Raw genomic sequence first — 22,717 nt, 5'->3', positions numbered from 1 at the left:
CAAGGCAAGTTTTTAGCTGTTAAAAGTAATTGGCAACCAAATTCTAGTAAAAGGATAAACCAGATATTTAAGGACTCTTTGCAAATGAAATAATTCGTTGAAAAGTTTTGCAAAGCAAAAACAGGATAGTAAATGGTATTAAACATATAACTTAAAAATCGGACTCCAGTTCACTTTTATTTCCACGAAATTATATGTTAAATCTCAAATCAAATGAAGTATTATGTAGCAGAGGGGCATACTGTGTTTTCTTTTTGGTGTCTTTTAACCATAAATAGCTCATAATAAATTAAATTCAGTTAAAAGAAGCTGTTAGTGTTCTTGTTTTCTTACCAATCATTTAAATGGTAAACATCAAACCATGAAGAGAAACTGTAAGAACTGTGTTTTCCCCTTTGACAAAGAAAATGTGATAACTGTTCACCTTATTGCGAAAACAGTGCAAAACAGGCACAAATACAGATCTGAAATCATCAGCTGCTTTAAGCAAAATAATTATTTTCAATGAACTGCCAAAAAATTCCTCACCTGGCTTCTGGTCTGACGTTTATCTGCTTTTCAAACTTATGTGTTGGTTTAAAAGGAGGCAACCCCAGCTGATAGGAATATTTAAAAAAGGGACAGTTTACACCCTGTAAATGTTTCAAACACAATTTTCATTTTAATGGTCCGCATATACTCCCTGTTTCATGAGTTTGAAAAGCTTTAATTTAAACTACAGTGAGTTGCTCTGGTACTACCACCCAAGCACTGTCATGCAACATTTGTTCTTGTCTAACAAGACAACATAATCAGAAAAATAAGCATTAATTTTTATAAAAATAACTTTTCATTTCCTGGAAAACAGCAAATAAATGCGCCTGAGGACTGTTTTTGGGCACAAATTGTTTAAAGCTAGCCATTGCTCTTGCAGTTTTTTCTGCATCGAATTTAAGTTTCCCTTTATATCTCTGCCATCACTCAGTACTTTTTATCTTTCTGGACCTAAAGTTTTTCTTTTTCAGCTCTATCTCATTTATTTTAGGTTCTTGAGTTTTCCTGCCATGACAAGCATACTATTTTTACTGATTTTCCAGAGTAGTCAAGACAAATGACGGGGGATGAAAAAATAGTGGGTTTTGTCTGAACCACCACAGTATTACAGTAAGCGCCAGGTTTGTCTCTGTTAGCAAAAAGCACCGACAGGCCCTAGGGAGAGGCTGCATGGGGGTACTGCTGGAGTGGTCCCTAGCCCAAATTTGGCCCATGGCAGCCAGCTTTCTCCTGGTGGCTTCCAGGGTCTGTTCTGGGGAGATTTCCCCATTCGGCGGTGTATATGTAGTCACCCATTTCAGTCCTATCTTGGAAGGTGGCCTCATCCCTGGGAAGATACCTGGACATGTTTAATTTACTGGGATGGGTGTAGCCTATGAGCTTTTCTCAAGCAACCTGAGCTGGTGGTCAAGTCAGCAGCTCTCCTATAATACAGATCTTTGATCCTGTCTGTACGTGCCTCTTCCCCCAGGTGAATGTAGGGGTGATGTGGCAGGTGAAGAGCGGTGTGGTGGCATGGCTCTTCTCTGCCCTGCTGACAAGACTGTGCTAGTGGCCCCTTGTCCGCTTGCCCTCAGCAATATTCCCCACCTCATGCTGGGCATGTGAGCACGGCTCAAAGGGTGAAGTTACGTACCACAGGAGCAGCTCTGCAGCAGTTACAAGGGAGCAAACAGGGAAGGAATTGGGATGTATATCAGAACGCGACATTTTCAGACTCATGAGATTAATAAAATGATTTAAAATGGGGCTGGTTTGTGATTTTATTTATCCTCATTTTTTTGCAGTGTTTTTCTGAGCACTGAGTTTTTTCATTTGTGTCTCAGATCATTCTTCTCCTTCCTTTTCTCCTGATGGCTCTTTCTTCCTGTGTCTGTTCCTTCCTTCTGTTGTGTTCCCACATCCCTGGCTGCCTGCCCTTCTCATAGCTTCTGTTTTATGGCTTAACTTCACTTGCCTGTGCCCCAGTCCTGCTCTCCTGTGGTCTGTCTCCTCTCCAGGGCACACCTTGTCATCCCCTCACCACCCTCGCTCCCCCTCGATGAAACCACAGCAGTGATTCTTATGCCTCTCTCCATCCTTACTTCCCTCCATCGCCTTCCTCCTCCCCCCCATGCTTTTTTCCCCCCTCAGATTTGCGTAGGATTGTTTCCCTTCCCAGATTGCCACCTCTAGTTGAGCTCAGAGGGTCCTTGCCCGTCTCAATTCAGTCCCAGCCATGGGATTTCTCGGGGTTTTCCCATTGCACCGACAGCCACAGACCGTGGTTCCTGGGGACTGATCCTGCACAGGGTAGGGGAGGCGCTGGCTAATCGTTCCTGCTCAAGCAGCTTTAAAAAGCAGGATTTTTAATCCTCCTTGTTTTCCAGTGCAGGTACAGTCAGGTGAGACCGTTTTCCAATTTTAGAAGAAAATTAGACTTCGTTGCCTTACAGAGGGGGAGGGGGAAACAAAGGATTATTAACTGGTGGCAGCTGGGCAAAGCCCTCACATTTAGCTATTTTGTATTTTTGCAGCGAAGTTGCATAAGTGACAGGTGACAGCTCCGTGCTTGTCTCCTTGGGGGCTGGTAGGAGCAGTAGGGAGAGCTGTGTGAGGCTGCTCGTGGGGGAGAGGCGAGGTGGCTGCCCAGATCCTTCAGGTCGGTGCTTCGGCAGTATTTTCTGAGCCATAATTGCTGGATTTCCCGGCTGGTGGAGGGGGATCTGCGCGCAAGCGGCTTCCTGGCAGGATTCTGGGAACAGCACCAAAACCCACGACAGGCAGCGAGCAGGTTTTGTGCTCTGAGTCAGAAGTAGGCTGAGAAGATGCAGTCCTCAAAGCACCTACCAGAGACGGAGATCTGTGCGAGAAGGATATTTCCAGCCTGAGGTTCAGAGCTCGGGGGAGCCTTCTCCTGCCCGCACGCTTGGTGAGTCTGTGGGTCAGCTGCTGTTTTTTGGTGAAATCACGGGAGAAGGGAGGTTGCTACCTTTCGCCACCACCATCACCCCGAGCCAGCTCATCCTTCTAGCTATTTCTGTCTGCGCTTATCTCTAGCATCATCCCCCTTGTGCCTGTGTACCTGCCAAGCATTCAAAACAGGCACTGCTGTGGCAGCCTCCTTCTTTCTCTCCAGCCTGGAGGATAAATGACTGGATTGCTTTTTTTTAATTGTTTCCCTGCATCAAGAATTTACGGTGGGAAAGCTGAGCTGGAGGAATGCTTTCAGAAACGAGTGGCCAGGTTGGCAGATCCCTGCTCATTCTTAGCCCCTAGGGAAGTCCTGCAGCCTGGCCCTTGCTGGGCTCGTGCATCGGTGCTCTCTTTGAAAGCGATGGTTTCCCGGGGCGAGATGTGGTCTCAGGTAACGACAGCCAAAGTTTGGATGCGAGAGAGAAGACCTGGATCTGGCTTGCTTGCAAGGGGACCCAGAACAGAAAGCTGAGTGCTTGGGTGAGTTCACAGCAGCCGGCTTGTCCGATGCAGGACTCTGCTTTATTACAGACTGAGTTACTCAATGTTAAAAAATAACAGTATCAAAAATCCTAGCGTCTGTATGCTGTCTGTATGCTATATGCGTTGTTTTGTTTAGTTTGGGCTGTAAAGTAGACTCTACTCTGTGTTTAGTGCAGCTCACCCTGGTTTGTGACTGGGGAACCTCAGTGTTTGCATCTGGAGTCGTGCAAACACACGCAGACGTGCAAAACTTACATCCTGCTTCTGAGTCTCTGTTACAGCACTCGTTTGAGCCAGTAAATTTCACTCGGATTGGCAAATTGGAATGAAAGCATGTCTTCTGCCACTTCAGTGTATGACTCCAGAGACACCGAAGCATAGATAACGTGTATATCTGTAACATACTGCTTCTGATCCTTGAAATGCAAGGGGTAGGTGTAATGGGGTACAGTTTCACAGCACCTTCCCCACAATTACTTTATTGGATAGGTGGGAAAAGAAATTGAATAATCAGAATTTTCTCCTTTTAAATAATCAGGTTCTACAGATAGAATTTATTTATTTATTTATTTTTTAATAACCGAACTATATTTCAGTGTGAGGCTGTCAGGGCTCTCCAGATATTTTTTCTATCCGTCCACCGACTGCAACTGTCATTGTAATGTTTGAAATAAGACTTGGCTTCAGACACCCTGTATCGATATTTCTGTTTGTCGAATCCGTAATTTACATATGGATTCTCATGGTGATACCTACAGTGGAAGTTGTTTCGATGAGCAAGAAACATTGCAGTATGTGGAGTATCTAAATTAATATATTGTTTCTTTCAGTGTTTATAAAATACTTCTATGCTGCAGGCAACTATTGATTTACAAAATTTAACTTTAAAATATTAATAGTTTTTAGCACAACAGTATAAAAGCATTTGTAGTTGGCTCCTGCCCAGATGTAGCATTTGGGCTGAGATCACTTTGCCCTGCCAGCTATAGTCTGGATGGTGCTTCTGGCCAGAAGCAGAGTCCTCAGCTTTTTTGGCTTAGTTTCCTACTGGACTATGAAGTTAAAGCTGGCAAGTCCAAGGAAGAGTGTGTTTTACCCTGACTGTTGGAAATCATCCAGCTTTACTTGGTATGAGTTGGTCAGGTTTCAATATATATCTGTATATTAAGGGGCTTTTAAATCTGTAACAAAGTTTTGTTTTTCTCTCAATCCGTAAGTACAGGTAACTAGTTCTTATGCAGCCCTTGTCATGAATTCACGAGAAAGCCTTTTGCAAATGGGATCACTGCCACTGCACCATTGCACACATTCAGGAGTGACGGCACAGGAGGTGGGAGTTATTTTGTTTCATTTTTACCATCTAAAAGGTGGACTGGTCATTCAGGCTCCCACCACATCAAAGGGAGAGGTGCACAGCTCATCACAGCTCTGGAGGAGCTTCATTCCCTTTGAGTATGTGATGCCTACGTAGTTAAATAGCTTAATTCTCCTGCCCAGTCCCAGGTCCTGGTCCCCTGGACCAGATAGGTTGGGTTTCTTTGCTTCAAACGCTTGTCTTCTGGAGACAACTAATTATTTCCCTCTGAGACAAAAGCCATGCTAGTTTTGAGGACAACTTACCGAGGGGGCTGACACTGGAGGAGTTAAGGGTGACACCACGCCAGGTCTGGCTCCCCACCTATATGGTCCTCCAGTGCTGTCCCAGCCAGGAGGGTTACCAAAAGCACCCATGTGCCCATGCCTTGCTCCAAGACATGCAATACGCCCTTCATGCAGTTGAATGCTGCTCTGGTGAGCTGCAACACAGACCTTGCATTATATCAGACAATTTTGAATGGAGAAACTAATCAGTTGCCAGGTGGCACCTTGATATGTGGACAAAGCGCTTAATGTGTGGGTGTGACCAAGTGGGTGTAGACAGGGGTGGCTGTGTGGGTGCTCTGGGGACAAGAGGCCTGTCTGTGGGACAGGTGTCTTTGGCAGGGCACACGCTGTCTCTGTTGGCCAGGGAAGTGCTTGCCTGCTGAGCTGGACTAGATGCGTTTCAGGCAGCTGACAGATGGAGCAGACCTCACCTGGCGTGACTTGCACAAGGTCATTCCGCAGGTGAATGCCAAAGCTGGATGCAAAATCCCGGCCCGTGTGTTACTCCCTAGGACACGCCACCTCCCCAGCACTCAAACAGCCCCGCTTTGTTTGTGCTTTCCTCATTCTCATGTGGTTTGTGAAATCCTTGTTCTACACACCAGTGCCTTCATGCCCCACAGTGGGTCTGGCTGGGCAGCGCTTAGCACCAATGAAGATATGAAGTCAGCCATGGCTGCAGGATGAGAGGAAAAAAACAAGGGAAAAATGGTTCTTTTCCTAGATTTTGCAAAACGTCATAGCTAAGATCCTGTTGTGCAGCAAAGGCAGCAGGTGCCTGGCACTGTCAGAGTAGTGGTGGTGGCCTTAACTGATCCTCTACAAGCCACTAAACCACACAACATTTGTGAACACTGCTGCAGTGCGCTCTTTTGCATTCCAGTTCCTATGGAAACATGCTGTAAGAATGTCTAAAATAAGTACAGTGCTTTGAAACTATTATTATTTTGATCTTTTCCTTTCCCCTAAAAATCTCCTTTATTACCTTTTTGGCTGAATTTTTAATACATTAAAAAGGTTGTCGTCATTATCTAGCAACAGTGTGCTACCCAGGTTTCTGCATCCTGGGATGTGATACAGAGATCAGTGTTCCCTTCCCCCATCCTCCCTGCTCAATGGGGTGGCAGGGTGTGGGTGTAAGTGTTGAACATATACATATATATATATATGTGTGTGTGTGTGTGTGTATACACACACTGAAGGAGGCTTGGCTCCAGCGCCCTTTCTTCCCCATGTAGTGAATGAGACGGTGGTATTTGACACAACAGGGGAAGGCACGAGCTTATTCCCAGCTCCTTTGAGGATTATGGCATAGTATTGGCTATATAGATTGTGGGAGGGAGTGCAGGAGGTCACCTAGCCCAGCTGCCCATCGAAGCACAGCCATCTTCACTGGCGATGCAGGAGATGGTTGTGTGCCAGATGGAGACATCCTGCAGGAGGGTCAGTGCTGGAGCAGGCCATGGGCTCTTTGGGACAGCTCTTGCAAATGAAACTACTTTTTCTCCTCAAAAGGATGTGCACCCTGGTAATGGAAAACAGGGCTGTGTCTATAAAGCGTGTTCTCCCAGTGCTCCATTGGTTTCCTTGTAAAGCTATTGTCTCCCTTAGAGCAGTCTCCCTCACCTTAGTTATGTGTAAGATTTTCAAAGTAGCCAAGTCCCATCTTCAAAAGCCACTTTTGATGGGAGAGCGTTAGGAGAGCTAGGGCTAAATCCAGTAAAGGGCTAAAAAGCCTTATTTAAAACTAGGTGCTAATTTTTGTTCATTTTTGCCTCTTGCAGGCCCATGTCCCAGAACCCAGTGTTAGGCACCAGGAGAAGAGCTGGAGATGCATCTTTGGCATTTGAGGGGGAAGGAGGCACTTAAATTCCTGAATTGCTTTTCTGGATTTTGGGCAATGACAAAACCCATGATACCCCTATATGTTGGATACGTATTTCTCTTGGTATTTGCATTCTCCAAGTGTCTTCTGGTCTGAGGAGCCACACACCTGCCATTTCTATAGAACCCTGACAGGTCCCAGGAGCAGAGGTAACAACAAAAGCAGGTTTGAAATAAAAGGGAGTTGACACCGGAGCAGTATTTTTCATGACTGCACATCCTAGACAAAATGAATTAGAGTTGTGATGGTGCAGATCTAACTGACATTATGCTTTAACATTAAACCATGTTTCAGCCATTTGAAAAATGTGGCCATCTGTTTGAATCCTATTCCAAATCAACAGGCCAAATTCTGCTCATGGGGTTACATCTGCAGAGCCAGAGAGCAGCATGCTGTGAATCTGTGCACCCTGATTTACATTGCTGCATGTTTAGTCTTTGCATGATGTTTTACATGCTTATGGTATGTGTAGTAGCAACATCAGATCTGTTTTATTTTGATGCAACACCAAAGGCCAGTAGAAGAAATCTGAGTCTAATCTTATGGACAGAAAAAATTTTTATAAACTGATTTCAGGGTTCCTATCATGGTGGAGTTAAACCACTCATTAACCAAGCAGACAAATTAAAATGTAAATGCTGGTCTAAAAAAAAGTATTGTGAAGCTTGGCATTTGCATTTCATATCTGTGAAGATCCTTCCTTCCTTGAATAGCAAGTGTTGGCTCCAGCACTGAAGCGAATACCAACAGAGATGAGAATCGTGAACTCAGTTGTGGATTATAAAGAGAAATTGCTCTGTTTTGCCACGGAAATGCAAGGCCGAGGTTTTGATTGCGAGGGCTCTTCTTGAACTGCTTTGGAGCTGGGCCACTGTAGATGTAACCTTTCTAACCCAATTGATAAGTTCATGCCTGTACACAGTATGTAGGTCATTCACATTTATCCTGAGTAGCCTGGAAATGAACGCACTAAATATGTTGCCTTTCGACGCTTTTGTTGTAGCAGATTTCTCTCTCCCATTCCTCGTTGTTCATATATGGATTTTATGCTGGAAAAAAAAACCCAATAAGATATCACCTGGTATGCACAGATAACCGACACGTGAAATGCTGAATAAACAGCTACACTGACGAGAGAGGAAGCGGCAGCGGGAGATGTATATACCTGCATGTATATGGTATATATACAGGTACGTGTACCTGCAAGTATGAGGGACAGGTACTCTGAAGTAGGGAATTAGTTACACCTTTACTAAATCATTGCAAACTTTCTTAGCAGTCATGGGAATTTTGGAAATACCTTAAATTTGAGAAGGGAAATATTGCCATGATTTAAAAGAATTATTGTCGCGTGTACCATTAGATAATATTAAATCCTGACCGTAGTAAAGTAATTGCTAAACTCTCTTAAGAGAAAAATTATAAGTTTTCTTGAAGGTAACGGACTCATGAGAAATTTATGTGTGTGGTTCAATACAGGAAAATCACAGAATATAAAAGTGATTTTTAAAGGTGACATTTGCACATGTACAGTATTATTTGTTTTGTCCTTGTATTGAAATATTTCATAGTCTCCTAGTCTCGCCGACCACACCAAATAAATTTTCTTGGGCCGCAGCGATGTCAGACATACCGAACGTGGCAGGAATGGTAATGATAGATGGTCGTACTTCAAATTGAGACGTAGCGCCCATTGGGTTCCCACAGGAATTCGAATTAAGTTTGGTTGTAACTAATGATCTGTGAACACAAAAATCAATTGAATTTGAAGGTGGTACTGGACTGGGAGGTGTTGCAAGCTCTGCTGAGGACAGAGAGAAGTTTATAGCTGGGGAATTGGAAATACTAGATTCCCTATCTGTAAGGCTCAAATAAGACAAATGTAACCAGACAGATCTGTGGAAAATTATCTGAAAATACATAAACAGTAGTTCTAGGAGGGAGAAGAGGAAAAGAACCAAGATCCTGAAAAAGGATTAAATCCTTGACTGTGCCAGACTGAGACAGACACTGGCAAATGTCACTATTCATTCAAGACGTCTGCAAAGGGAGCAGGCAAACCTTGCTTCCATCCTGGCACGAGTGTCCCGAGACCCCTGATGGCACCGAGGGTTCAGAGAGGGGCAGTGGCTGATCCGTCACCACAGCGAGCTGCCACACAGACCTCTGCAGCAGCTCACCTCGTTCCGCATCTTACACCCACCCTTGTCTTCAGTCTTAGTCCCTGATGATAGTCAACAGAGATAAAAATGGAATTCAGCATAAGCAGAGCAGGCACGGCAACCATGATATGCGGGGGCTGAAGCGGAAGAGAGATGTACACCTCTGAAAAACAGGTCCTAGCCTGTTCTACATTAGGTATCTGGGGCAGTGGGTTGAGTTGCTCTCTCTCCACATCTGCAGTTCTCTGCTGATCGTAGACCTAAGACCACTTGTTATGGTTTGAGGAACCCACAACAATTTATTGTCATTTAGACAATTCTATCACCCAATGTCCCCTCCCCACCTGGGAAGGGGAATTGTGGAAAAAGACAAGGAAGCCTGAGGGTTGAAATATAAACAGATTTAGTAGAATAAAACTAAATGATTAACATTAATAACACTAAAGAACTAATATTGATACCGATACCAATATAAAATACACAAGGATTATCCTCAGCCCGTTCCATCAGCAGGAAGCCGTGCACTCCCGGCAGGGGACAGCAAATGTGGGACACTGCCAGTGCTGAGGCTCCGGGAGGAAGGGAAGGGCTCAGGGCTCCGGCACCGGGGCGAGGAGTTCTCAGGCTCGTAGCTATCAAGGGAGAGAGAAAACTCCTCAGCAAACTTTCTAATTTATATTGCTGTTCATGGTACGAAATAACCCTGTTGGCCAGCTTGGGTCAAGTGCCCGGGTCTCGCTCCTCCTCATCCCCACACCTGGTGAGCTCGGAAACACTGAGACCTTGAAACCCACATACCATAGCTGGCTATAAAGTAAATATTTTCACAAATTCAGACACTAGAGTCTTCTAAAAATGCTGTTTTCCCAAGCATTAGAAGAGACCTTACTGAAAAGTAAAATTACTAAAAGAGAAATTAATCCTGTGTTGCTCAAACCAGGACACCACTATAAAATTAAAATCACTGCATAAAGCTGAGTGTTTAACTTTTAGATGGCTAAAGCTGACTCTAATATGGATGTGGCCTAGGGAAGAGGGAAGAAGCTGCCTGGGACTCTTGGAGGGTCTGGTGGCCATTCACAAGTTCTGAATTTTCTTCAAAATAGAGCACCAAATGTAACGTATTCCTGGGATGTTTTAAGATGTGGACAACTGCATTCTTTGTTTTCCAAAATGTCTTTTTTTTTTTTTCCTTTTAAACAGTCTTTTTGTTCGCATGGTGTTGCAGTGCAAAGACAGGCCAGTGCGTAGCGGAGGTGTGAGCAGAAGGGTACCACCATGGATTGCCATTCTGGTAGATCGGGAGGCAACAGCAGGAAAGGAAAGGGGACCAGCCTCCAACACAGAGCCACCCTCAACGAAACGTGTGTCTCTTAGGTCATGTTAGTTAAACGGGGTAAGCAGAGGGGCAGCAGTCAATGCAGGTTTTGATGTCAGAATAAATTTTTACCGATCAATACACTTTGCCTAATCAAATATCTATATGCCTTCAAGGATTAACACTTCCATATGTAATTTATCTATCCCTGATTAGGATCAGAGTCAGGGTAGACTGTAATAATTTCCACTTTAACTTCAAATCTGCACTTTCTCAGTTAAAACATGACATAGGTTTTGTTGTCTCAGAAAATGCTTTTACGCATACCTAATGCGTGCGTGTGTGTGAATTCTCCCCCTCCTTTTCCAGCCGCAAAGAACACAGCTTTGCGTGGATGCCCTGGGGAATTACATTTTAGCGCATCATTGTGTTTGAAACTCCAGATTTCTTAAAGTGAACATACAGCCTACTCTCTCTTCAATCATGTAAGATTTTTTGGGGTTTTTTTTTACAGCAGAAGGATGAGGTGTTTCAAAGAAAGGAAGAGTTTCTAGTAAACAGACCACTAAACTGAGCACCAGGAAGCCATCAGCACTTCCTTCGTTCTTTTATGTGTCTGGTAACCTGCGACAAAGCATCTCACTGCTATCTTTCTTCATACAACTTTGGATTTTCCTTCCACTTTGTTTTATCTCAACCTACTGTAAACAGTTTGAGGTGGTGTCCTTTTCTTACTGCATTTGTATAAAGCCTACAGCATTTGACTGTCTGCCTGAAAATGAGAGCATATTTTGGGACAAAAAAGAGTAGAAGATGAGTGCCTCAAGGAGTTAAACATAGTAAGTTGTTGAGATAAGAAAATATTTCTTTCCATTTTGGCCTAAAATGCCTGGCCTATTTCTAGAAGGAAACTTTCATTTCTAGTAGTAGGATACATTGGGCATAGTCAACAGGAATTCAGCCAGAGAGGAACGCAGTTGCTAAGAAATACCTGTTTGGTGAGACAAGGTTCTTCATGTTAATACAATCCATAATTTCCCATTGATCACTCAGAAACAGTGTTTTTCTAATATGCGTAGTTAGTGTGTGTTGCTTGAGATGTCCCCAGGAAGAAAATGTAGGTTTGGATTTGCACTGTCTGGGCTTCACCTCCCACAGCAGGTCCACGTCCCTGAGTTGAGACCAGAACACCTCTTCTGGAAATCTCCCCCCTTCCCTTTTCTCTGCTGGGTGACTGAGATCAGTTACAGGGAAAAAAGATTTGAGGACTACAAGAAGGGAAGAGGGCCACCTCTGCATCCAGACTGGAGAGGCTGTGAGGAACTGTGGTGAAAATTTTTACCTTCTTTTGTTTCTCTCCGCCTCTGGGAAGGGCAAATCAGGATTTGTTGTATTGTGCTAGTTTTTTCAGAGCCCTGTGGATGCTTCTGTAAGCATCATTACTGCATTCTTGCATGTGGGGAGAAACTGTGGTAGAGGCCAGTTGTTGTGAGTATCTTGCTTCAATCAGAACTTAGTGATTTCCTCAAATCCAGTTGATAAAGCAAAGCCCAAACTACCCTTAGATCTCCAAAGTGCCCATCCGCCTCTCTGATTATGCCCAGACCAAGTACTTTGAAGAGTTAAAAAAAAATCTATAAATTATTTCTTCTGGCCTGTTTCCTTCCCCAAGATATTTCATTATAGGACAGGTTGAATGCAGGGGAGGGATTAACAAGTTTTTGTAGTTTTGATCACGTGCATATTTGCATCAAACTGTTATAACATTTTTTTTGTGAGATCTGCAAATTGCTTTTTTAAAGTAAATTTAATCCCTTTGAGCATATTGTGCACTTTATAGCTCTTAAGTGCTGCTTAAGCTCCAAGTTCTGTCACTGTTTGTGAAAAACACGTTGTCTTCATTTGTAAAATCATGAGAATCTTTTAAGCCTGCTGGCTCTCGTTGCAGTCAATGGGATATTTTTGCTTTAGTTTCCAGCTGGAAGAGGATCAGCTCTCCTGCCACTGGGAAATGTACCTTTAAATTGTCCTGCATCCTACTTCATTAATTGATGCATTTTGTACTAAGCTGTGACATTTTCATTTTCTAAGCTGTTTATTAATTCCAACACTGAATAATTAAAAAAAAAAAAAAGCACAAGGAAAATTGTGAGACCATCACAGAAGCTGTATATACAAGACTATACAGAAGCTGTATATACATTGAAGATCGTCACAGAAGTTGTATATACAAGAAAGCATGCAGACCATAGGATGGATTGCAAACATAAAAAAAGAGCTACATAAAAGCCAACATTATCTAGAAGCTGTATCCCAAATTATACATGTGTAGTGTTTTTAAATGAGCGCTGCAATACCCTCATCGACTGCTTGTTTGGTACTTTTAACTATACAAAAGTTGGTGTGGAGTTACACCATGACGTAGCAAAGCAGCATCATTAACCTGCTTTCCACTATTAAATGGGATAAATGCATACTTGCAGCCCAGAAAGCCAACCGCATCCTGGGCTGCATCAAAAGAAGCATGGCCAGCAGGTCGAGGGAGGTGATTCTGCCCCTCTGCTCTGCTCTGGTGAGACCCCACCTGGAGTACTGCGTCCAGCTCTGGAGCCCCCAACACAAGAAGGACATGGACCTGTTGGAGCGAGTCCAGAGAAGGGCCACAAAGATGATGAGAGGGCTGGAGCACCTCTCCTCTGCTATGAGGGCAGGCTGAGAGAGTTGGGGTTGTTCAGCCTGGAGAAGAGAAGGCTCTGGGGAGACCTTATAGCAGCCTTCCAATATCTAAAAGGGGCCTATAGGAGAGATAGGGAGGGACTCTTTATCAGGGAGTGTAGCCGTAGGAAAAGGGGTATGGGTTATAAAATTTCATTTTCACCTTAAAATGAAAGACGGTGGATTTACACGAGATATTAGGAAGAAATTCTTTACTGTGAGGTTGGTGAGACAGTGGAACAGGTTGCCCAGAGAAGCTGTGGATGCCCCATCCCTGGAAGTGTTCAAGGCCAGGCTGGATGGGGCTTTGAGCAGCCTGGTCTAGTGGGAGGTGTCCCTGCCCGTGGCAGGGAGGTTGGAACTAGATGATCAGGGCATGCTCTAGTGGCAGAGATTGTAGGGGGTTTTTTTTGTGTGTGTGTGGTTGGACTTGATGATCTCAAACGTCCTTTCCAACCATGAAGATTCTATGATTCTATGATCTTTAAGGTCCCTTCCAACCCAAACCATTCTGTGATTCTATGATAAATGTGGGACAGCGTGTTGTCTTACAATGATTTTTTTTAAATGCCATCCACACAGATAAAGCATGCAGTGGTGTCCTATTATATTTCCACAGGGAAATTAAATAATTAGAAAGGAAAATGAAAAAAGGCAGTGCATTTTGAGGGGCTGTGAGGAAGCAAACTGAAATTTGTGGCTTAGTTGCCAAGAGCCATCATTCTGTGTCTTTGGGAGAACAGCAAGCGTTTTACTCCATCTTCTTCCCCAGTGTTTCACTTTTTGTAACAATACAAAACCAAAGCAATGTTTTTTAATCTTTTGCTTCTCTGTATTGCACCTTATCTTCTCCTCTGAGGTTTCCAGAGAAAACAGGATTCAGAAACTTTAATAGAGGAACAGATCAGATAAATCTGTGCAGGTTTTCATCTGATTTGTACTGAAGTGACACAATGTGCAGTGCTGTGGCAAAAACACGGGATAAAATTAAGACTACACAGCCCTCAGGAAGTATTAAGATTTAATAGCAAAACTGAAACCTTACGTGCCATTCCCAGCCCCGTTGAGCTTTACAGTATGGCATTTGGATGCTATTGTACATGTGCTTCAAAATGAGTCTGTGCTTGGTTATGCAAATTATTCTCGTATCAAGGAACCACTATGTGCTACAAAATTAAAACTGGGAGGAAAAATAACCGCTATGGGATAATATGCAATAAATCCACTGAAGCTGCTGGGTCTGGTGAGGTAACGTCTTGTCCCTCTACGGGTGGAACATTTCTCTATCGAATCATTACAGTTTTGCGCAGAAGCATCCTACTGATTGAACCGCTGTGGGAAGAACAGTAATGTCAAGCAGATATCAGGTTTTCCCAATAGGAGCATCCTGCTGGGAAATGGGGTGCACTGGCGCAATGGTCTGAAAAGCTCAGCTGCGGCAGCTCTCTGTAATTGCTGTTCCCTTCTGATTTCAGTGCTGAATGCACAAAACTGCTTCTAACAAACAGATCTGAGCACAAAATCCTTGACTTGTCACCAGTGTAATCCTCTGCATGCTAAGCTGGGCTTTGTGGCTGGTTTGCCTTCGTCATTTCTTGCGATCACTATTTGATATTAAGTTTCTCATCTCCTGTTATGGTGCCAAAGCCTGACGCTGAGAACAAATGCTTCTGTTTCAATTGGTGATGTTTAATTTTTCATGACCAGTGCAGTTTAGTGCCTCCCCAGGTAGGAGGCTCCGATGCTAATTAGCAAGAAAATGTTTTCTGCCTTCCCAGGACACATGTGCACTCGGCGTTTCGGTTCTGTTAAACAGCTGAGCTGAGCGGGATTGGTGGTGGTTACTGCTGGCTCCACCGAGCAGCCTTTCACTGCTACTGCTGCTTGAAGAAAACACTGCTCGGTTTTCTCTCCTAGCCCACACAGCTGGCAAAAGAAAGTCTTTTTTTTTTTTTTATTTATGTGGAGGCTGTTGAAGGAGCTGTGTAGTCCTGCTCGGAAGCTGGTAAGCATCACGTCCCAGAGAAGAGTGCAGTGTGTTTGTGTGAACAAAGGGCAGGCAGGCTTTGGTTCTTGTGTGTATTCTTTATTGATGAGGAGTTTGGTCCTTATAATATCAGATGGCAATTGGCTATAGACCTACGGCAAAAAAACATCTCAGACCTTCTATGATGTATTTAAAGTTTGGGGTTAATTTTTCTTTTGTTTTGGTATATAGTTTAAACTAATTGCCACTTTAAGGTTTATTTTCTGTGACTGTGTTGGGTTGAAAAGCATGGTAAGGTTTTCCTTTTTCACTTTTTTGGGGTGAGCTTATATCATGGCAATTGGATAGCACAACAGCTATTATATCCCAGTTAAAGCCTGTTATATGGAGTATTCTGGGCATTTCTTATAGGGGGTTGTTTTGAATGTATACGTACTCTTTGCATAATTTCCTAAGCTGTTGTTTAGCCTCACCATTCATTTTTGAACAACAAGTCACACAGAATTATTTTCTTCTCTTTGATCCTGTATTGTTTGCCAGGAGGATTTTCAGCAGCAGTGTTTTTTAGTCTACTGCAGCCAGAGAGTAGAGTGTTAATAAAGAGGTGTAAGTTGGGGGATTAGAAATATCCAGTTATGACTTTTTGGGGTCTGTTTGTGCTGAAGAGAGGTGGCTGAAATATATTAACACAGCAAAACCTCCCTTATGATAAAGTAAAAGGAAAAGTTGAGTGTTATGTGGACTGTACCCTTTAACACCGTAGACCGAAGAGGCTGTTGCAGAGCTCGGATCTATCCGGGCTGCTCCATGGCTTTTCACTGTAGGAAATTCCTGTTTTGGATGGGGATGTTCAGCAAATGGAAGCAGCCCTGGCAGAAACTGGGCACAGAGCGTGCTTTCCAGGGCATTCAGCCGGGTGGTCCCATATTCTTCTTTCCCCTGCTGGAGCAGGGATGGGTCCTGTGCCAGGAGAGACTCCTGGTGGCCTTGGTACCCGTTAGGCATGGGGTGTAGGTTTGACTTTCTGGGGAGCTGTCAACATGTCCCACACCTCAGGGAAGCAAGGAGGAGATCTTCAGCAGCGACCTGGCTGGGATGGATGGAGCCCTATGATGATCCTTTGACCAGAGGAGGGCTGTAGGGCTCCTTTTCCCTGTGTGCTGCAGAGCAGATCCCATGGAAACATTAGGGCATAGATGCTTTTCCATAGAGGGTCTACGGTTTTCAGAGCTGCTGTAATTAAGTTTAAGAGATTCTTAGTTTGGAAAACAGAAGTTTAACCTCAGGGCTCGAAGTCTAGGGCTGGGATTGCTCACAGCAGAGATGCCTAAAATCATAGCAAATCCTAAAGCTGCACCGTGAGCACAGTTAGGGATGTTAGAGTCTGAAGGAATGTAGGAAATCAAGCCCTTAAGGCTTAAATGATGCCCTAAAGGACTTACAGGGCTTCCAGGTTTATGTGTCCCTACTAGCCTTATGTGGGAGGCAGGTGTATACACGGACAACCCAGTTTCTCAGCGTTCAAGAGGACAGGATTACGAGCACTCAAGAAATGTTTAGCAGAAACCGGAAAGTTGCATGGGGTGCTGTTGCCCATACATGTGTTGGTCAGGGCTTCTTGGGTCACCATCCTCTTTGAACACCTGTACTAATTCCACTTTGACAGCACTTGGATGCCTGTACATGCTCCTCCAGGTCTTACCGTGGGTTTCTAGACAAAGTGAACTGCTCTAAAAATGTCTCTTCTTTCTCCACAAAATTACAGGGAGCTTGTTAATGTCTTGAAATATTTCAGATTCTTTTGCCAGAGTGGAAAACTTGAATAAAAATAAAAATTACTTTTTTTCCAAAATGGAACACAAAGATTTTATTAAAAATAATTGGAGTGGCTCAATATATTTGACTTTCTGAAGCACTACTGATCAGTTATTTTTGTGTGACATTGGGGATCATAACTGGGTAGCGTCAAATCAAGGTGCTGTGTGTGTATTTGAACAGGATGATACAAATTCCAGCTAAAGGGAAACCTGGCTCTACGTGTAGTGGGATTTTGGTGTTTGCTTTCAGATTTTGGATGGGTGTACATGCTGGATGAACCTAAAGAAACAGCCCACAGTTTCTTGCCCTTCACAAATTTTGACCTAATTCTCTTTCTTAAAGTAAATAAATGAGAAAAGCCAGCTCAGAGCTCACTTGTGTCAGTGAATGGCTACGAACCTCCACTTTCTTCCACCTGAGCAATGGTAATTTGAGCAGATCTTGCCATTTTCTGCAAGTTGTGCAGGGTTTGGTGTGGTCCCTCCTGCAGCCAGACACAGGTAACTGAGGTCCCAACTTTCACTGACGACAGAAACCAAAATTTTAGTCCTTATGGCGAAAAAATCAAAAATATGACTCACAGACGCCCAAAGAGAGAGTGGTTAAAAAAACACCCTGGCCCAAAGTGTGGTATTAAAAAAAAGCAAAATCTCATTTTTAAGCTAAGTTACGATATTAGCAACTTTTTATTGATAGGGTGGTGACATGCTGAAACAAGAGGGTTTCAGAGCTCTGGGGAGCTCTTCTCTGCAGCCAGGGAGGCCAGAAACTTATTTCTTTTAGGTGAAAGCTTTCATTCTTATTTAATCTCATGCCTTCTGGAGCCAAGTCCTTTAAGAAAAACACTAACATAAAATGCAGTAATGTGTTGCTGCTCCTCGGGGATTTTTTTGGCAAAATTGGTCTTGCCCATCCCCTTTGTGTTCAAAGTTCGTGATCTGCACTCGTTGCAGCAAATCAGCGGGATTTGCTGAGGCCCCAGCTCCTTCTTTGGGTCGATAGAGTGCTGAGTCCTTATTTTGGGCTATACCTAGCTTTGCCCTGGTATAGGGGCAACAAAATTAGTTTGATATCTGTGTTAGGCCACTTTTAATCAGTTCAATATTTTCTATACTCAAACTAGAGGGTGAAAAGGTTGTTTTTGAATAAGCATGTCTTGAGCTTTTTGTTCCAGTCAGCTGCAAGTATTCCTTTCAGAAGACAGCAGACCAGCCCCACTAAGCCGCATGAGGTGCGTAGCTCCCGGCTGGAGCCAGGAACTGAAACACTTTGGTTTGTAGGGGCACATTTTATTATTGAGACGTCCTGTGCACGCCACATACTTCAGCAGAGTTAAGCAGCCTGTGCACTAGGGAAACACCTCCAGCAATAAACCTGAGCTGAATAAATTCTGGTTTCCTGCAGCTGGGGAATACCCATATGTCACTGATCATAGAATCATAGAATCATAGGGTTGGAAGGGACCTCTGGGGATCATCTAGTCCAACCCCCCTGCCAGAGCAGGGTCACCCAGAGCAGGTTGCACAGGAACGCATCCAGGCGGGTTTTGAATGTCTCCAGAGACGGAGACTCCACCACCTCTCTGGGCAGCCTGTGCCAGTGCTCTGCCACCCTCAGGGTAAAGAAGTTCCTCCTCATGTTTAGGTGGAACTTCCTATGCTCAAGTTTGTGCCCGTTACCTCTTGTCCTGTCCCCAGGCACCACTGAAAAGAGCCTGGCCCCATCCTCCTGACACCCACCCTTTAAGTGTTGATAAGTGTTGATAAGATCCCCCCTCAGCCGTCTTTTTTCCAGACTGAAGAGACCCAAATCCTTCAGCCTTTCTTCATAAGAGAGGTGTTCCAGTCCCCTAATCATCTCGGAAGCCCTTTGCTGTACCCTCTCCAGCAGTTCCCTGTCCTTCTTGAACCGGGGAGCCCAGAACTGGACACAGTACTCCAGGTGTGGCCTCACCAAGGCAGAGTAGAGGGGGAGGATGACCTCCCTCCACCTGCTGGCCACACTCTTCTTGATGCACCCCAGGATGCCATTGGCCTTCTTGGCCACAAGGGCACATTGCTGGCTCATGGTCATCCTGTTGTCCACCAGGACTCCCAGGTCTCTTTCAGCTGAGCTGCTCTCCAGCAGGTCAGCCCCCAACCTGTACTGGTGCATGGGGTTATTCCTCCCCAGGTGCAGCACCCTACACTTGCCCTTATGGAATTTCATAAGGAATTCTTGCATAATGAAAGCATAATGATGCTTTCTCCCAGCTCACCTGTTGCGGTTCTGGGTTTAATATCGAGGTTTAATTTCCAAAGTGATTTACTAAATCAGTGCTGTTATAGATGGGGAAGCAGATTAATTGATTGAGGAGAGCTGAGCTCCTTGCTTGGGAGAAGAGTGTCGGAACAGGGCCCTGTAATGGATGTCTGGTGTCAGGGTAAAATATTGACAATCGTTTCTGTGGTTCAGGTCACTGGAGTGGATGAAATTATATCTTACAGAAGAAAACTGATTTGCATTCATTCATGTTCAGGATGCACAATGAAGTAAGAGTGCTGTTTATCGGAAGACACAATCCTTTGTCTCTTTGTTGTTTACTGTAATATTTTGTGTGTTCCATTTCTACAATATTTTACCTGGGACCATTTAGAGATCTAGAAAATTGCTTTCATAAATTCACAAGAATGAAAAAAACAGTGACAAAAACCAACCCCTCATCTAATCTCATCTAGTACCTAGTTTAAAGTGGCAAACCACCAGGAATTCAGAATTAATAACACTTCACAGCTAGTACTGACTTGTTAAAGTTTTGAGATTTTAGAGCATCCCACTTCATTACACAGTGACGAACCGGAATTTCAGTGTTAACTTCTAAGTAATTCCAATTTGTCAGTCTATATATCTCTGTTTTTTGAGTTAAGAAAGGCAAAACATTGAGAGTCTTTTTATATGAATACCCAGAAAAGTAGTTAGACTTATTTCCCTTTTAAAGCATTTAATATTTCATGCCTCCTGCCAGCCCAGCTGGGAATCTTTAAAAGCACATCTTTACAAGAGCTGACCAAGATTTTTTTGGCGTAGGGTTTTTTTGTTTTTTTTTTTTTTTTCTTTTTTTCTCAGAAAATGCTGATGGATCAAACTCAGAACTGTTTAGGTGAATTTTTCATTTTATGGAACAGTCAAAAATGTTTTAAAACTGGAACAGGATGCCCCTGCATTTTTTTAATATGAAAAAATCTGATTTTGTTTATAATTTTGGTGGGGGTTAAAATCAGGTAATTATGATACCAAAAATAAAAAAAAAAAGGCAACATCAAGCAATATTTCAGTGCTATTAAAAATATTTTATTCTCCCAAATGCTATAGATATTGCTGTTCTTTTCTGAATATTTTAGGGTCATATTCATTTGCTGCTTAACCTATGAAAAAAAGCCCCAGTTCTGTCCCCAGAATTAGAAATAACAAAGACTCAGTCCATTGGGACTCTGGTTTTGCCATTGATTTTTATGCGAAAGACAGACTGGGACCAATGGTAAGGGTGGCCTCATGAAGCCTGTGACACGTATAATAAGTATGCGATAATGATAGATGAATATGGAAACATACAGATGGCAGCTGGTGGTCCATGAAATATGCAGGGAGCCACATCCAATTTTTTGTATTGATTAAGACAGGTTTATTGTCCATCACTGTACTGCGTGGAGTGTATCACGAGTGTCTGGTTGCTGTGTTCCTTCCCTGAGTAATTCTTGGACTCGCTCTGCTAGCGATAGCTTATTTTTTAATTACGTATCTTATTGGCTATGCATTTCTGTCATTCAGTTTTAAGACCATGTCCCATTTCCTCCACTGAATAATAAACCTTTCTTCCCAGCCTTTTTTCTCCCCTCCTTGAAATGAAACAGCCATTAGTGTTTTTCAAGGGTTCAAGCTCCCCTGGGTACCGCGTGTTTTCTGTTTTCCCATGGTTTTGGCAGTGCGGTGAGCAGGAGGAGATGCTGTCCCGGGACATGCTGTGCAGGTCTCGGCAGTACAAGGAGGGCAAACACAAACCTGTCCCGACAGAGTGGTTGTCAGTGAGTAATCTTGAGAGTACAGGTTGGAAAACCTGATGTGAGGTCCAGTTTGATGAAAATGGTTGTGTGGATAGTATTGGAAACCAAAATCCTTTCTCTTTGCCAGCTGGTTCAGGACGGTACCCTCTAATGCCAGAGCTCCTCAGCATCAGTCCTGCCGGCCTGTTTTTAAATGCAAGGGATATTTTGGGGCCGGTGGTTTTCCCATTGTACTCTCAGTATTTGCTGGAGAACCTCAGCTCTGCTGCTGCCATTTGGCCACCAGCGGCTCGTTTCAGACACAGCACCTAGTATTGATTAGAATTGATTAACATTTCTATAGCGATTTTTCTTAGCATAGAGCTGGGTGTCGTTATTACGCCCACTTGACAGTTGGTAATTTGCATCTTGGAAGGGTGAAAGGTCTCATTCTGAGTAATCGAAGGGCTGACGGCGGTTGTTCTGCTAACGTGCCTCAGTGGTACCAAGGGGTCCTGAAGGAGGGGTCTCTGCAGAGCGCAGAGTCCAGTGCCCCTGCCCTGAGGCTCTCAGGAGACCTGCAAGGCAGAGAGGGGGAATGGAGGCACATCTCTGCCTTTGCGACGCTGGGGTCTATCATCTGCTGCATCAGAGCAGCTTCTTGGAAAAGAATTTGTGAAGAAAATAAAATGTGCTTTGGACATCAGTCCTCTTCTAGCAACTTAGCACTCGTTTGAATAATTGAAGGTTGTGAGCTCCTGGAATGAAGCATTTGCAATGAAAGCAGTGCTGCAGTTTGCGGTTTGGCGTTAACAAGGCTTGTTACAACATTTTCTAGATTTCTTCTTAATTTCTTCTGTTATTTGCATTTCTGATCTCTGCATAGAAAATCAACTCTTTGAGGCAACTCTAGCAGCAAAACAGAAAAATTAAGGTGCATACGCGGAAATACTTCTAGCCTTATTTGGGTAAACCAGGTGACTTGTCGATTTACAGCTCTGCTGACAAGAAAATGCGTTTGCTTTCCAGGAACGAGGGTGCTGGCTGCTGTTGGCTGGGAAGCAGTGGCTAGCGCCGGCCTGGATGTGCCGCTTGGCCGAGGCGAGCGTTTTGTGGTGGCGTTGGCCTCCTGCAGGAGCTGTGCTTTGACCTGAAGGGCCCTGACACAGCAGCTGTTCTGCCGGAGGGGCCACCTCAGGCATCAGTGAAAATCAGACCTCTTGGTCAAGTGTTTCCTCTCCCGCTTCACAAGAGAGCAGGGAAGGTGGGAGGAGAGTGGTAGGAGGCACCGGATGATGTGCATGGAGAGGGGCCGTGGTGTCCCTTACGCTGTGTGGGGCAGCCCTGGGAAGAGCTGGAGGCTCTGCGTCCTCATCACGCTGCTGTGAAAGCTACCTGGTGCAGCGAGGGGATCAGTAGAGGAACTGAAAGATAACACTTCTACTTGCTTTTGCTTCAGCTTGATTATTCAGGATCACTTGTTTGTTTTTTTTCCCCGTCTGCTCAACTTCTTTATCCAAAAATATTGGAAATGTCCTGTCTTTTCTCCCCTCTTTGGGACCTCTCAGACCACTTAGATGTGAATAGCTAGGGGTTTTTTACTCCCTTAATTGAAAGCCTGGAAAGTTTTGATCTTTTAATAAGCATATCTTTTCTTCCAGCTATTTATATGGTGTCATACAAAATAGATATTAACAT

The 22,717-nt window shown here is 43.9% G+C and overlaps 1 protein-coding gene across 7 annotated transcripts in view; it reads left to right on the top strand.

Moving 5' to 3' along the window:
• The window catches only part of MTUS2 (microtubule associated scaffold protein 2), a 322,218-nt gene that overhangs the window by 27,556 nt on the left and 271,945 nt on the right, over positions 1-22,717 (top strand). For 3 of the 7 annotated variants that reach the window (XR_012584761.1, XM_074568420.1, XM_074568379.1), the window contains exon 1: positions 2,467-3,468. The exons of 1 other annotated variant lie outside the window; for it this stretch is intronic. The gene's annotated coding sequence lies outside the window, so the exon portion shown is untranslated. Of the gene's footprint in view, positions 1-2,210; positions 3,469-8,006; positions 8,191-22,717 lie in introns of those variants that run through there. 3 more of the 7 variants (XM_074568387.1, XM_074568402.1, XM_074568393.1) reach the window with 3 other exon arrangements.

The sequence above is a fragment of the Larus michahellis genome, chromosome 1, assembly GCF_964199755.1.
Source record: "Larus michahellis chromosome 1, bLarMic1.1, whole genome shotgun sequence".
In the NCBI taxonomy this organism is placed as follows: Eukaryota; Metazoa; Chordata; class Aves; order Charadriiformes; family Laridae; genus Larus; species Larus michahellis.
This window is presented reverse-complemented; position numbering and strand designations above follow the sequence as displayed.